This window comes from Choloepus didactylus, chromosome 1 (assembly GCF_015220235.1).
Source record: "Choloepus didactylus isolate mChoDid1 chromosome 1, mChoDid1.pri, whole genome shotgun sequence".
NCBI lineage: Eukaryota > Metazoa > Chordata > Mammalia > Pilosa > Megalonychidae > Choloepus > Choloepus didactylus.
This window is the reverse complement of record NC_051307.1, coordinates 194,324,540-194,342,010: the sequence shown is the minus strand read 5'-3', so window position 1 is coordinate 194,342,010 and position 17,471 is coordinate 194,324,540. Positions and strand designations below refer to the sequence as shown.

General features: G+C 42.5%; 1 protein-coding gene across 2 annotated transcripts in view; it reads right to left on the bottom strand.

Annotated features, from left to right (window-relative positions):
- TRAK1 (trafficking kinesin protein 1) overlaps positions 1-4,222 on the bottom strand; it is a 198,558-nt gene extending 194,336 nt beyond the window's left edge. For both annotated transcript variants that reach the window (XM_037847881.1, XM_037847973.1), the window contains exon 1: positions 3,915-4,222. The gene's annotated coding sequence lies outside the window, so the exon portion shown is untranslated. The remainder of the gene's footprint in view (positions 1-3,914) is intronic.
- Between the last annotated feature and the right edge of the window lie 13,249 nt (positions 4,223-17,471).

Sequence of the window (17,471 nt, the reverse complement as noted above, 5' to 3'; positions counted from 1 at the left end):
AAAAAAAAATCCCATGTCCTGTTTCTAATTAATACCCACTTTAAGTGGCATAAATAAACCAGCATCTAGGTAATCAAATGCAGGGTTTGCTAATAACTAATCTGTGTGAGTCTAAGTCAGGAGACAATGGCATTTTTAATCAACATAATCACATTATCTAGAAACTAAGTCTAGTCATTAAGGAATCCCATAAAGTGTGAAGTGCTCTGGATGGTACACAGAAGGGATACTTTACTGAAAAAGTCCACTTAATTCACACATTCATAGTTATTTTCAATTAATTCTTTAAAACAAAAGCAAGAAACGAAAAAAACTTCAAAGATCCCCTATAAACCAGAACATGGTTTTACTTAAACGTCAAATCCAGATAATTGATATTCCAGTGATTCTTTAATTTTCCAGTTAGTTTACTAATATGCCTAGTTCTCCTCAATATTGAAGAGTTCTTTTCAGATGTTAGTACAAAATCCACTTCCTCTGGGAAGGAGACTGCCTTTTGCTTTTGAATATCCTGGTGTATCAAAAAGTATGGAATGAATCCAAAAATAATCCAGCTCCAAGTCTTCCAAACCAGAGTATGCGTACGTACACAGAGGGAGGCAGGGGCAGCGAGCCCCAGGAAAACAAGGTGCATCTTCCCGGAGCACTTTTCCACTCCAGACAGCAATTTTAAACATTTTCACATTAACACTAATAAGATGGATCCTTCTTCACTCTTCATCAAGGATATCTTTGAGCTAACACAGAAAAGTTCAGGATCATGCTGGAAATCAGGTTGAGCTTCCAAATTCCTCCTTCCAGGGTTCCTCTGCCCTGAGGGCTACTTGTGGGGGCACGTGTGAGAAGCATCGCCATAACACACCTTACAGCCTGAGACACCCAGGCCAAAGGACTTTCCCGAGGCAGTGAGAGGCCGTCTGAGAAGTCACTGCCATTTGCTAAGTCTCCAGCAAAGGGATTTACGGTGCTTCTCCGAAAAGACACGGCACTAAACAGGTGAGGCTGGGAACAGGCCTTCCTTAAATGTCAGATCAGAAGTCCAGAGCAAGGATTTTAAGAGGTTGTGGTTCCAGCCCTGCACTGCCTCATCCATCTCTGCATCCGCCCCAGGAACACTATTAACAAACACGTAATTAAATGAGCTTCTCAGTGGATAATAATGCCAATCAGCCCTTCATAAAGCCCATGGCAAAGCCTTTCTTTAAGCAGCTGCATATCATTATATGTAGCTCAGAGGCATCCAGATTCATCCACATGCTATGATTTTCTGTGCCTTCACTGAGACACTGAGCTTTTCTACACTGGAGGCAGCTTCCACTTGTATACACCTAATAATAAGACGGCAAGTCAGAATAAGGAACATTCGTTCAGAAAGAAGGGAAAAAAAACAGAGGAACCAGAAAACCCATTCCACAGAGTATCTCTATCCAAGAGACACTAACCCAAGACTATAAAATAAGATCTGAGAACATACATGAGCCCCAGGGTTGGTGGAGATCACTGTCCCCTAACAGGCCCATCTCCTCAAAGAAGCATCCCTTTGTCCTGCCCACAAAAATCACGGGGCCTATCAAATAGAGATGAGGAGTAGATCAGGGTCCATTTTCAAAACCAAGGGTCATGCAGTCATTATATATTTGAAGAGGCTGCTCTTGGTAACATCACCCCCAAGTTTATCAAACTTGCCTGCCCTAGTGTTAAAACTGCAGCACACACAAGGCTGTATTTAATATCTGTACACTGGTAAACCTCAGTGAGTTTAAATTAACTCTTCATTTTCCAATGCCTTTCTCACTTAGAGCCCTGAAGGAGAAAAATGCAACTGCTCCTTGCAGGAAGAGTGACCACCTGCCTGGTAGGGTACTAGTCTCCTTGGCTCTTAGGGGCTGTATCTGGTGAAACAAAACAATGGAGTCCACAAAAGCACCAACAGCTGATGGAGCAGAGAACAGCCAAGATGTGCTTTCCACCATAGGAGCCCGCAGACAAGATGGGGATCCCAGAAGGTTAATTCAAAAGTCATCTAACAATTAGAGACCTACTATGTGCAGGATCAGAGGCAGGGGCTCAGAATACTCCCACAGGAAAGGAAAAAGTTCCACATTAGTTGGCAAGCAACAAGCTGCTATTCATTTGGAAACTGAAGTTTTAGGAACTCCTTTCAATGTGAGTAATACTCTTATTTTTGAAGCCCTCTCACATACATTATTTGATTTTACAGTCACAACAAATGTGTAAGAAAGATAATTACTATTATAATACCTAATAATTTATTGTCCTGGTGGGGCTCAAAAAGGTCACTGAGTCACAAATCTAGTCATGTTGGAATGAGACCTGAAAACTCTTCCAGGTCATTCAAATTTTTACAGATAGATATTTTCATTTAAAACATTGTCTCCTTAATCCTTAAAAGTTTGGTGAGGGTCTATTTTCTTTCTCTTCCCTTTTTTTTTTTTTTTTTTTTTTTTTGGTGGGGGGTGGTGCTGCATCTCAGAGCCCTTAAATAAGAGTCAAGGTCACACAGGCAGTAAAGAGGAGCTGAAATCTGAGTCAGGTTTCCCTCTCCAAGTTCATGTCTTTTTTAGCACACCACAGAGACAGAGCAAACGCAACACAGCCAGGTGGAGACACTCTCAGTGGAGAGCTGGGGATGGGAAACCGAATGCCACCAGTCCTTGGGGCATCAAACAGGAAATGGCTGGCTCTGGGGCCAAGCTAACTCTTGCCTAACCTGCTGCAGCCTGACCTAGGCTTTCTAACCCAGCTTAGAAAGGAGGCTAGTTCACCCTTGTCTGGGCATCTCTGTGATAAAGCTGGAGTAAGAAATCAAAGAGCAAACAAGCATGACCTTTCCAAGCCAACAGAAAAAGGAAGGCACCATCTGTCACCCCAGCTCCAACTCTCTGAACAACCAGTTAAGCTCCCTCCACTCAAACTTGGGAGACCCTCTCCAGTGCAGACTGGCCCAAGGACTGAACCCCCAATTACTACTAACAAGCTCAGGCCAGATGACACCTCTCAGCTCTCAGTCTGACAACTTCCCACTGCTGCTCTTGTAATTGGAAATTGGAAAGGACACTGGAACTAGCTTGTTTCTCTGTGGTCTCTGTCACCCCCCACCACAGATAACCAAAAGCAGCTCCAAGAAAGAGTACCCGTCCTGGCTACACACAAGTATTTACACAATGCAGTTTGAAGCAAAGTTCTGATGAAGCATAGTAAGGAAAAAAAATCTGGGGCCTAAACACTCATACTTAGGAGGCGCTCAAAGTGAACGCGATTTCAGTGTTTGAACAAGTGAAGGGAACGGTGCTAAAACAATCTTAATGGTAGGGTGCGTCCAGCGCCAGCACCAAGAGAAAGCAGGCTTTTCCCATTTGCATCCCTAAACACAACTTCACAAAAGAAGAAACAACATATTACATTAATTTTTTTTTTTAACCTGCAAGAGGCTAACCTTGGAGATTAGAAAAGAATTTAAAAACTCATGTCAAAAAGTGACAAAGTGAACTTTTTAAGTCTCAGGATGGGAAATGAGGGGCTCTAGAGGATATCTGTCTGGTCCCAGACACCCTCAGAAAATGGAATTTACGTTAAGCTTTGCAGGGGGGTAGGAATCCGGACACTGCCCGCGCTCAGGCCTGGCTCAGCTCAGGGCTCTTTGAAGGACGCATCACTGTCACCTCGGAGGGCCGGTTCCGGGAACCCAGCCCACGCGGCGCGACCAACTCGATGCCCTGTGGGCACCTTCCTGGGCCCCTGAGGGCTCTCCGGCAGGTGCGGCCGGGTCAGGGTCCCGGCACTGGGCCTCTCCCGCCGCTACCACATCAGGCGCCGGCACTCCCGGAACACAACCACCCCCCACCCCCGGATCGGATGCGCCGGCGGCACGCATAAGCGGACCCCGGGCTTACCCGCGAGAGGCGCACGGAGCGCGGCCCGAGACCAAGCGCGGGCTCCTTCTCGTTGCAGGACCTCTAGCTCTCCCAGCCGCCTTCTCTTCCTTCTCTCGGCCCGGCCGCCCGGCAGCTCCGATTCCCTCCGCGGCAGCCGGCCGGGCGGCGCGGGGGCGCACACAGCGGATTCCGCTCCGACGCCGCCTTCTCTTGCTGACCACCCGCCGGCCTCGAGCTCTGGACTCGGGCTCCGGGACGCTGGGGTCGTCGGGGGCGCTCTGGCTTTTCTTGGACTCCCCCCGCGCTCCCTCCTGCGCTGCCCTCCCGCGCTCTACCCCTTTCCGGGGACGCCTCGCTCCGGGCGCGCGGGAGTCACGGGCGCGGGGAGTGCGAGGGCGACGGCCGGGCGGGTCCCGGGGCAGCAGATGGGGGCGCTGCTACGGCCCGGGATACTGATGCTGGTGCCGCAGCGGAGCCTCTCGCCATGGCACCCCCGCCGGCTGGCGGCTCGCACCTCCCCTTCGCGCTGCCGTCACCGCCGGACGCGCGCCGAGCCCTCCCCTTCTCCGGCCCCGCCCACGGGCCAGCGCCGCCACCTGCGTGCCGCCCTCCCGGATGCCTGTCCTCTGGGCGCGTCGGAGCGTTCCTCAGCCGCGCTCCTCCAACCCCGCCTGCAGCCGCCCTCCGCCCGCCGTTCGCTGTTACCGGCGCCGCTGGGCACGGAAAAGCACCGGGGAAATACCTGAATCGGAAGAAGATCACACTCCTCCTCCCGGCGCGCTTATTCACTTGTAGACTTCACAGTGCCTGTCTAGAGTCAGTCTAAGGGGGAGAATTAGACTCCCGAAGCTCTGTCCACGCCTTGGACGCTATTTGTTGTGACCGCCGTTTAAGTCCAGGCGTTCTCTTTTTGTAAGGCCGGCGGTCTCCTAGGAAAGCAACCCTTAGGCTTAAAAGGGGGAGGGCAAAACTGGGGAAGAGGAGAGTTGGGTGTGCAGTCTAAACAAAATGCCACCAATTGGGGGAGGGGGAGAAGAGGAGAAGGAGGAATCAGAAAACGATCCGGGAAGTAAGCGCTCACAGGCCACTCTATTATGCAAAACAGCTGAGGACAGTTTAACGCGGACAACCCACATTAGCTCATTTCCAGTTGCCGCTGCTGAATCTACTTAGCCAAGTCTCTGCCTAAAAGTCATAGAGAACACGGGAGGACTTTGAGAAGGTTCAGGCCAGAACCAGAGATGCAAGGAAGCTAAACCCTACAAAACATGGTTTCGGGTACTGGAAGAGGACTTGGGAAGATCCTGAAGTGTAAAGTAAAGATCGGTTCAGGCAACAATCCTCAATGAATGCTAAGTCTAAGTGGGATTTTATTGAGGAGCAGTTATTTGCATGGTCTTCACGCGTCTCCCCACAGACGGCTTATTTGTAGCAAGGAGCAAATTATTAACTATACAAGGTAGCAAGTGGATAACACCTTAACCCTTACCAAAGAGGATGGATGGACATCATGTCCTCTGGTCACATCATCTACGAAGTATTCCCACAGAGAATGTATAACCTGAATCTAAAGATGATGAAACATCAGACAAACCCAAAATGAGGGATGGTCTATTAAAGACCGGCAGTATTCTTTTTAAATGTCAATGTAATAAAATACAAAAGAAGACTTAGGAAATGTTTGGGATTATATGGGCTAAAGAGTTATGGCAACTACACGTGATACCTGATTCTAGACTAGATCCTCTACTGAATCGGGGGATAATTCTATAAGGGATACTCCAATTGACAAAATTGGAAATCATATAGTAGATACAGAAAAGCATCGATCAATGTTGAATTTACTGATATTGATAACTTGTACTATTGTTATGGAAAAGAATATCCGTATTCTTAGAAAATATACCCTGAATTATTGCAGAGGGGTAAAGGGTGGTGATGTATGCAACTTACCTTCAAATGATTCAGAAAAAAAATATGTTGATAAAAAAATTATAAAGCAAATGGTGCAAAATATTATCAACCAGTGAATCTGGGCACAGGGTGGGGGTGGTTATAGAAGGGCAACACAAGAGATCCTTGTGGTTTTGGAACAGTTAAGTGTCTTGTGGTGGATACACAAACTAACACAGGTGATAAAATTATATAGAACTTAGTACACACAAAAATGAGCACAAGTAAAATGGGAAATCTGAATAAAACAAGTGGATGGTATCAATGTCAATATCCTAGTTATCATACTAAGGCTTAGTCATTGGGGAAAACTGGGCAATGTGTATTATTTCTTCCAACTGCATGTGAATCTACAATTATCTCAATAAAATTTCAATTAAAAAAATCATTCCAATATGTCAGGTTTGTATGTAAATAAGCATGGCTATCTGGGAGTAGTAGACATGGAACTGTTGCTAACAGTGAGAGGTGTTTTGTTGTTTTGTTTTGTTTTTTGAGAAAAATATGGTATTTGGAATATAACTGACAAATTAGTTTCCTTCCAGTTCTGTGATTTTAGAATCCTAGAGCTGGGGTGTATTAGTTAGGGTTCTCTAGGGAAACAGAATCAACAAGAGATATTTATGAATATAAGATTTTATAAAAGTGTCTCACGCAGCTGTGGGTATGCACGAGTCCAAATTTCGTAGGGCGGGCAGCAAACTGGCAACTCCTATGAAGGTGTTCGATGAACTCAGGTACTCAGGTAGCAAACTGGCAACTCCAATGAACTCCTCAGGAAACGCTTTGCTCGCTAGCCAAAGAAGAAGTGAAGGTCCTCTATCTGTCTTGCTTTAAAGTTTTCAACTGACTGGATTAAATCCAGCTGATTGAATTCTCTCATTGTGGAAGACACGCCCTTCGTTGATATAATCAGTCACAGCTGCAGCCAATTGACTGAAGATTTAATAAACCAGCCTTCTGGTTTATTAACCAGCCACAAATGTCCTTGCAGTAATGGTTAGGCCAGTGTTTGCTTGACCTGAACACTATCACCTGGCCAAGATGACACATGAACCTAACCATCACATGGGATGATCTTTCAGATCATCTGGTCCAATCTTCTCATTTTCAAGAAAGAGGCAGAAAAGTGGTGCATGACCAGAGGAGCATCAAATTAGTGATAGACCCATGACTACAACTCTTATCTGCTGAACATGTCCAAAATTCTTTGCATCCTTCCCAGCTGCCTGCCTCTCTCTATAGCCATGAGATTCAGCCAAAGCTGGAACAGAATTTTGAAGTTATTAATTTATTTTGAATCCTTGATGTGGCCACGTGAGAGCAGGGTCCTGGCATCTGGTTTCCAGCACCAGATGACAGACATGTGCATCCTGTCCCTGAGGTTTCCCTCTCCCACTCCCAGCATGAGGAAGCAGGTGGTGGGTGGAGGCCCTCGAGTGAGTGCCCTAACAGCCTGCCCCAAGCCCATCAGCTACTTGGAACTGCCACTGACCTGCTGCTGCTGGAAATCAAGGCTGCAGGGTCTGGGAAGGAAGCGGGATGGGTACACACAAGAGAAAACAGAAACAGAGCCTGGCAGGTCCCAGCCCTATCCAATGTCACTCCAGTAGCCACTCTGGCCTCCGTAGGGCCACAGATAGCCACTGTAGTCCTTCCTTTTGTCAAATCAAATAAAAATCAACATATGTTTATTATATTTGCCAGATCCTGAATTAGTAACTGGGAAGAAAATACAAAGGAAAATATCTGATCTCTGCCCCTCTAATAACCCAAAATACAGCCAAATGACCCAAGGTGGAAATGTAGAAAATGACCCAGCAAAAGGAATTAAAATATGCTAGTTTTCTTAGATTGGGTCCCCCAAAAAGCCATGTTGAAGTCAAGGACTTGCAGGTAGGTAGTTTCTTTTCAGAAGTGAGTCTGTGGAATGGAGGTGGAAAAAAGAATCAGGACCAGAAAGAATGAAGCAGGAAAGGAGGGGAAGCCTATCTGATGATGCATAATTAGTTGGCCACCTCTATGAGCAACTGGGACTCAGTCCCACTGGGACCTTCTGAGAAACTGCACAGTTGCAAGATGTAAGGAGGGAGTATTCAGCTACAGGTTCTGATCTTACACTGGTAGAGTGAATGCTGAGCAAAATAGTGAGCTGAGAAGATGCGGCATGGAGCATACATAAAAGATGCCTGACTCACCAGAAAAACAACAAAAGCATCATGTGAGCAGGGATTTTTGTCTGCTTTACTCACTGTTGTATCCTATTACCAAGAATAGTGCTTGACTCACACTAGATGTCCGATCAGTAGATGCAGAATGAATGAAACACTAGTTCAAGTCAACAATAGAAGAAATTATTAAAAGCAGGTGATTACGTCATTTTTCAGCAATTTGTGTGTACATACATAATTGTGTCAGATATTGGACTAGGCTGGGCTGATAGAGTAGTAAACAAAACAGGTATGGTCCTGGTTGTAATGGACCCTTCAATCCAGGAGAGGAGTCAGATAATATGATACACACCCACATATATTCAATTAGCATGTGAAAAGATATGAAGAAAAGGATTCAGAAGTTATAAGTAGGATGATAGGGGGACTTATGATAGATTAATTGGTCATAGGGGCCCTTTCTAAGGAGGTGACACTAACTTGAGACCCCAAGGAAGAATTGGAGCCAACCACACAAAGGAGAGGGGGCAGCATCGGACTAAGACCCTAAGGCAGGAAAGACCCCTGATGGGGGACATTGTGGGTCTTACCATGCTAGGGTTTCAGAAAACAGTCAGACCACGGGCCTTGATTAAAGAGTTTAGAAAAGGAAGTGGCATAGTCAAATTTATATTTTATAAAGCTCCTCCAACTACTGTGTAGATGATGGATTCAAGTGGATAATCAAGAACATCCAGTGGCTGTAGAGGGTTTGAGGAAGACCAGACCACATCAGGGTGGCCAGGGAAGCCTAACTCCCATGGCTTCCATCTCCACCACCACTGCTGTCACCAGTAATATTTGAATAATGTGCTAAAACTCCACCATAATGTAAGTGGACCCCAAAAATTTAACTGGTAGAGTGCAGGGTTGAGTAACTGAAGGTTAATTAAAATCACTGTTTCTCTGACTGTCTTATAGTTACTACGTGGAAAAAAAAGGAAAATGTTTTCTATGAGTTTAATAGGTGTGTAGGAAATGACAGATTATTACAATAAGGCATCAGCTTACGCTAAACTAAGAGCACCCCAAAATGACCAAGGCCAACTCACCTATAATCTCGGGACTATAATCCATTGATCCTATCACTTTTTCCTGCCTTTCATCCTTCTAATGCCCTCCCTGTTTTCCTCACTTATCTTAAATTCCATGGTCAATCATTTTGACCACTTCCTTGCACACTCCCTCAGCTAACTCCATTAACACCCTCTCTTCATAATACTCATTTTGCAAAACTACAACCCTGAATAAATCCAACTTTCTAGCTATTTTGCACCTGCACCAATGCAACTGTATGTAGTTCTAGATAATAACAACCATGCTGGTGAATCTTACTTTAAATTCATGACCATGAACCTCAGGTGGGCTTTATTGCAGCCCCAAAATGAATAATTCTCCAATCCCCTCATCCTGCCACTCTCCATGAATACTTCAAAACACATTTTGTTCTCATCTCAAACTCCCAATTCCTCCTTCCCTATCTTCGCTCTCAACTAATGACTTTGTTTCTCATATCACGGAGGAAATGGAAGCAATCAAAAGAGAACCTCTACAAGTTCCCATCAGTCCATCTATCTACCTATCTGCAATTAGGACCAAAAACTCTGCCACCCCTCCTGAACTGCTCCCACCGAAGGCCTCTTCCTCCCTTGTAAAGTAGATCCCATTCCTTCTCTGACCACAGTGGGTTGAATGGTGGCCCCCCAAAAGACATGCCCTTGTCCCAATCCCTGGAATCTGTGATGTGACCTTATTTGGAATAAGGTTCTTTGCAGGTGTAATTAGTAAGGATCTTGAGATGAGACAATCATCCTGGATTATCTGGGTGGGTCCCAAATCCAGTGACAAGTGTCCTTAGAAGAATAAGAGAAAGGCAGAAGGAGATTTGAGACAGACTGAAGAAGAGAAGAAGACACAGAGGAGAAGGCAATGTGATGACAAAGTTAAGAGAGGTGCAGCCACAAAACAAGAAATGCTGACAGCTGCCAAAAGCCAGAAGAGGAAAGGAATGGATTCTTGCCAGAGGGAGGGCAGCCTTGCCAACACCTTGGTTTTGAACCTATAGCCTCCAGAACTGTAAGAGAATTGATTTCCTTTGTTTTAAGCCACCAAGTTTTTAATGGCTTAAAAACTTTTTGGCAAGTTGTTATAGTAATTTGCTCTGGCAGCTAGGAAACTAATAGACCCGCTCAGGCAAAACTCTATAATAATTCCCTCCTCCATCATCAAATGTTTCCTCTCTACTGGGGCATTCCCATCAGCATACAAAACATACTGTTATTTCTTCCATCTTAAAAAGAAAAAAAAAACTGTCTTGACCTCTTCTGCCTGTAGCTACCACCCCGTTTCTTCTTTCTCTTTATAACAAAACTGCTTATTAGCACAATCTTCTCTTCTTCTCCCATTTTTTCCTTAAACTAATTCTGCTCACCTCTCCACGAAAACAGCTCTTGTCACGGCACCATTCACTTCTACGTTGCCAAATTGAGGCATCAATTCTCAATTCTCATTTTACTTGACCCATCAGCATTTGACACAGTTTCCATCTGCCTCTTCCTGGAACACTTTCTTCACTTGGCTTCCAGAAAACCACACTCTATTCTCACTCCAAAGTGATCTCATTGAATCTCAAGGCTTTAAGCACCATCTATAGAGTGCTAATTTCCAAATTTATCTTCCAGCCCAGACTTTCTCCCTGAACTCCATACTCATGTAAACAGACTTCCTACCTGACACTGCCGTTTGGACATCTAGTAGATGTCTTATCCTGTCATGCACAAGCTGAACTCATGGCTTTTCCCCTGGCACTACTACTCCACAGCTGTGCAAGCCAAAAACCTTGTAATCATGCAGCTTGCTTTTTTGCACTCAACATCCAGACCATCATATACTTTCACAATATAACCAAGAATCTGCTTCTTCTCACCACCTCCACTATCTCCATGCTGGCCCAAACCGCCATCATCTCTCCTAGTTTCCAACAAGCCTCCTAAATCCTTGCTTGCTCCCTTGCCCCCTACAGTCTATTCTCAGCACGGAAGTAGTGATTCTGCAGGATGAGAGCGATATCAGAGCCCTCCCCTGCTCAAGACACTTCAGTGGCTGCTGATTCTTCCCAGAATGTAACCCAAAGTCTGTAACGATGGCTCGTGGTCTGCCCCCTGACCTTGCTGACTTCATTTTCTTCTCCCCAGGCCACTCCACTCCACAGGCTTAATGCTCTCCTTGCTGTTCCTCAAACATGTCAGGCACACTCTCATCTCAGAACTTTTGCACTGGCTATTCCCTTTGCCTGGATACTCCTCTTCTATACGTCCTCATGACTCTTCCTCTCACCTTCTCCATGAGGTCTGCTTGAACATTCCATTTACTGTTGCCACTTCTTTACCCCTGGCACTCCTAGATCCCCTTACCCTGCCCTATTTTTTTAAAGTATTTAATACATTGTAATAAGTCATATAATTTATTTACTGCTGTTTATTTTCAGTCTCCTCCCTCTTAATCCATGAGGTAGTCTTATTCCCAGACATATTCTCAGCACAATGTTCAGAACATAGTCATTGTTCAATAAATACTTGTTGAATGAATCGACCCTTCAGGAACTAACCAAAGATCCATCTGACCCAAAGGGCATGTACCGATTAACATTTTAATGTTATTGTTTCAGGAGGAAATATGGTAACTCTTGCCTCTTCTGTTAAGTTAAAAGATCTTGAGACTATGTCCTGACTTCCCTTCCTCAGCCCATGATGAAGCAACTATCTATCAAAACCCTGCTAGATCCTATTTGTTTTCAGGATACACAATATTATTCTTGGGGCAATAAGTATCCTATATTATTTTCTGACTGTGATATATTTGTTCATACTAGCTTATTTTGTCCTAAAATCACTTCTCATCTTAAAGTTCTAGGATTCCGTAGTTCATTGGCTCTTTCCGTTGACACCAGCTAAACATCAGGGTTCATGGACTTTGAGCTCACCTAATCCTTTTTCTAAACTAAGGAGTCTAAATCTCAGTTTATCCTGATAGAAAAATACCTCTTCTATTTTAATTTTTTTGTTGTTCCTATCTAAACCTTTTAAAATTCATTATGCCTTTCTGAGTTTCTGGTATGCAGTATATTAAGTGAGGCCAATAACCTCCTAGCTGCCTGTTTCCTATTGTTGCATATGTATGTTGTGCTTTGTTTTTCCCTAAGCAAGTATTCTTCACCCAGGGCCCATGGAGGTCCAGGGGTGGGCATCAAGGGAGTATATTAATCAGTATGGACTGAACTGATAGGTAAACCTAAATTGTAATGGCTTAATTCAATTGCTGATTTTTTGCTCAAGTAACAGCTAGAGTAATTCCAGATTGGTAGAAGAGTTCTGTCCATACATTCACTCAAGGCTTGGATTAATCACGGCTCTGCCACCTTAGGCTGCCTTGGGCATTGCTGTCCCAGACAGGGGCAAGGGAGCATGTGTGGGAGGTTCTATGAACTAGGCTTGGCAGGGGCATGCATCACTTCTGTTCAAATTTCATTGGCTAGAGGTCTTAGCCACATGGCCACACATAACTGCAAAAGAGGCTGGAAAATATAGTCTAGCTGAGCACCCAGGAAGAAGGGGAGAATAGATTTTGGTGGTCAGCTAGCAGTTTCTGCTACGGGTGTTTGTGAAATAAATGGGCAGACACCCCAAAATATATTTTTGCTTCAATTTATTTTGTGTTATTTTGAAAATCATTTATTAAAAATTGCTTTATCAGTTCAAAACATAAGATTATGGTTTTGTTTCACTTCACTTTGTGCTTCACTAGGAAGCATGAGGTTATGATTGACCCAGCTGGGTCATATGACTATAGGTTGGAGTCTGTCACCAAGAGAAGTCAGGCATCATCACACCATGCTGTGACATCTGAAATGATTTCTTGTTGATACGAATGGGAAAAACCTGTGCTGGGGGACACTGTTGGGGCCCCACCCATACTCCCTGTGGCTTTAAAGTTGCAGTGCAGCTTGCACCTGCATCCCTTTTGCTGACTACATCCTCTGGCCACTGAAGCTGCCCTACTCAGTGCAGCAGCCTGGAAGTTCTGGGGGATTGAAGACCCCATCCCAGATGCCCTCAATGAATGACTGAGAGAAGTTGGTATATAAATACCCCAGCTACTTTGCCCCTTAGAATAATGTATGTTTAGGCTGGTTCCCAGGGTTCCTCCACATGATTAAGCTCCAATCACCCTCAGTGGTGTTTTGCTTGGTGAAGTACCCTTCCTTGGCTACCTTCTTTTCCCTGTCTCCCTCCTCTGCTTCTCTGCCTGTTTTTCCTGGGATCACCTTCCAAACAACTTGCTTGTATATCTCACTGGCTGCTTTGGGGGAGAACTCAAACTAACACACCTACTCTGCCATTACTATTATGCATATTGGTCAATGTTTAGTTTGGCTCTAGCCTTTGTGGAAACTGTCTCACCTATGAGAAGAGAAGAGTCTCTAAAGAAACTTCTTAGACACTCTGTGATTCTGTCACATTGGGAGATGAGGTAAGGAGAGGCAGGATCAGTGTTTCTGTGCTGCAAGGACTAGGAAAAGAAAACAAAAGCAACAATCTTGCACTGCTCACCACTGGCAAGTAAAAGAATGTTTTCCTCCTGGTCTTACTAAATTTTATCATTTTTAGCAAAATAAAGCAGTTGAACCAAAATGCACAGATTCCTGTTTCTCTGACTGGGCCTTAGGAATAAATAGGCCAATAAGAAACAGCCCTGACTAGGGGGTAAGAACTTGGCAAAGATGAAGCTGAGTTAGCTACAGCAATATGGCAATGGGAAAACAGTTTACCTCCTTCCTCCAAAACCTACCCGTATGGACATATTTCAATTGAGGACTCAGCAGCAGCTCTTAAAGGACAACACCAGACCCATTTGTTAGCTGAGTTGACAAAGAAGGACATTCTGGAATGGGGATGAAGTGTGCATGCTTTTCATTTTATTTGAATCACTAACGTAATGGGGTGCAAAAGCCACTCCATCCCATGTGGGATAACATTTTTGCCAACAGAAGCATAAAGCCAAGAAAAAAGTGCAGGAGCACCTTATGTCTGATCTTCTGCAACATGCTATTGAGAGAGTGGATCTTTTGCCTGAAAAGACAACTTAAATTACACTCAGAAGCCTTGTCTGAAGCATCCTTTAAGGTCACAGATCCCAGGTCTAAGCAGAAGAAATGACACACAATTCGAGAAAACTTCTTGAAGTCCTGTAGTCTTCCCCCACCAAAAGTTTGCTGGCTAGAACACATTTTATTTGTTCTTTTCCTCCCCCTCTCAACTGGTTTGGAAGTTTTACAAACTGTTTCTATTTCTTTAATATTGACTCTCAAAATTTTAACAAGTATATATTTCTTTGACAAAATAAGACATCAGTCTTATTTGAGGATGTACTCTGAGAAAACGAATGAACTAAAATAAATCCAAATTAAAGAGGCAAAAAGATTGCATGCAAAAAACCGTGATAAAATACAAGATGAGCCTGGACCATCTAGTGGTGCCAGAAAGTAAGGAATTGCTAAAAAAAAAAAAAGCAAAAAACAAAAACAAAAACCCAGAGTCATTGGGGTGTGTCAAAGGGACTTAGGAGCCAAATGAAAGAGCTCCCAATGGCCAAATCTAGAACAATGTGAGCAACAAAATTAAGTAGTAAATAAATAAATGGGGAGAAGAGTCATATATCTCCTGTGCAGAAGAATTCCAAATAAATTATGTGGATACTCTACCTTAAGGAGGTAGACCATAACTCCCTACTTCTTACGCATGGATTGCATATAGTAACTTCCTTCCAAAAAGTACAGCATGGAAAGGGAGGAAAAAGAGAAACTTGACAGTGGAGAGATCTGACAAACAGTACTTCATCCTAGTGATCAAGGTCAACGTCACTGTCACAAGTCATGTTGCTAATATTCACTCTTGATATGATGTGATGAGGACAGCCCTATTGTCTTCCTTCCCAAAAACTCATGACTTCAATCTAATCATCAAAAGAACATTAGACATTCTTTCTGATGTAAGGCAAATGTTCAGAAATAGATTGTGGTGATGAATGCATAACTATATGATCGTACGTGAACAGTTGATTGTATACCATGGATGATTGTATGGTATGTGAATATGTATTTCAATAAAACTGAATTTAAAAAAAAAAAAGAACAGCAGATAAATTCCAAATTGAGGTACATTTTACAAAATATCTGAACAGTACTCCTTGGAATTGTCAAGATCATCAAAAATAAGGGAAGTCAGTAAAACTGCCACAGCCAAGAGGAGCCTAAGGAGACACAATGAATAAATGTTTTGTAGTATTTTGGGTGCTATCCTGGAATAGAAAAAGGACTTTAGGTAATAACCAAGTAATCTGGATAAACTTTATTTACTACTTTAAATACTTTAGTTAATAATAATGTATCAGTAGAGTCCATTAATTGTGACAAATGTACCATAATGTAAGATGTTAAAAATAAGGGAATTTGTGTGTGGGGAATATGGGAACTCCCTATACTATCTTTGCAATATTTCTGTAGATCTAAAACTATTCAAAAACAAAAAGTTTATTTAAAAATATTGTAAGCATTGAAACCAATATAATTTAGATTAAAGTCTGAATAATTTTTTAATAATATGATTAGGATGGTCAATGCATTTGGTTATTAAAGAATTATTTAAATGTAAAAAACAGAAATAATAATAATTTGAAGTTCAAATATATCATTTCCACAAAATCTGGAAAGTATGGGGAGGGTCAGGATGGAAAAAGGATGTAAGGCTAAAGGTTTCATCCTGCGTAATGTATGATTTTGGTCAAGGAATATAAATTATTTTTAGATGTTAGCGGTTATTGCTAGAGATATTGAAATAGTTGTAGAACATCCAAATCAAAAGAGAGGAAACAATCACGAGGAATACATATGAAAAGAATAAGGCTAACAAGTAATCAATGGTCATAGCAAACATTAAAAAGTTAAATCCTCCATTAGAAAGAGAAGACTCTAGACCTAAACAAATGGAAAGTAATCCCATTTTTATGGATTGGAAGACTTATTAAGATTTCAATACTAACCAAAGCAATCTACAGATTCAACGCAATCCCAATCAAAATTCCAGCAACCTTTTTTTCCGAAGAAATGGAGAAACCAATAATCAAATTCATGTGGAATGTCAAGGGCCCCCAAACAACCGAAACTATCTTGAAAAAGAAGAAAAGAGTTGGAGGTCTCACAATTCCAAATTTCAAGACTTACTACGTAGCTACAGTAATCAAAACAGTGTGGTACTGGTATAAGGACAGATCTATAGGCCAATGGAATAGAATCAAGAGTTCAGAAACAAATCCACACATATATGGCTAATTGATTTTAAAAAAGATGGCAAGTCCATTCAAAGGGAATTGGACCCCTACCTCCCACCATATACAAAAATTAACTCAAAATGGATCAAGGATCTAAATATAAGACTAAACTATAAAACAGAAGAAAACATAGGGAAGTATCTTCAGGACCTGTATGAGGCAATGGATTCTTAGAATTCTCACCCAAAGCACAAGAAACAAAAGGAAAACTAAGTAAATTGGACTTAATCAAAATTTAAAACTTTTCTATGTCAAAAAACACAATAAAGTGAAAAAAAACCCTACAGAATCTTGGGAGAAAATATCTGGAAATCGTATATCTGATAAAGATTTAATATCCAAAATACATAAAGATCTCTTGCAACTCAACAATAAAAAGACAAACAACCCAATTTAAAAATTGGCAAAGGTTTGAGTAAACATTTCTGGAAAGAAAATATACAAATGGCCGATAAGCATAAGAAAAGATGCTCAACATCATTAGTTTTTAAGGAAATGCTAATCAAAACTACAATGAGATACCACTTCACACCTACTAGGATAGTTATTGTTAAAAAAATGGAAAATAACAACTGTTGGGAAGCACGTGGAAAAATGAGAATTCCAGCATTGCTGGTGGGAATGTAAAATGATACATTCTAAAATCCATGTCACGGTGGACACATGTGATTAATAAAATCTCTTAAGGTTTTCTTCCAGTAAAACAGTTTCTATTTGAATTACACAGGACCCTAGAGAATCTAGACAGCAATACAATACAAATTGTGGAAAACAATTTGGCAGTTCCTCAAAGAGTCAAAAATAGAATTGCCACAGGATTTGGCAATTCTACTTCTGGGTATATACCCCAAAGAATTGAAATCAGAGATGCAAACAGATATTTATACACCAAGTTCATAGACACTTTATTCACAATAGCCAAAAGGTAGAAAGAACCCAAGTGTCCATCAACAGATGAATAAACAAAATGTGGCATACCCATATAAGGGAATTTTATTCAGCTATAAAAGGAATGAAGTCCTGATTC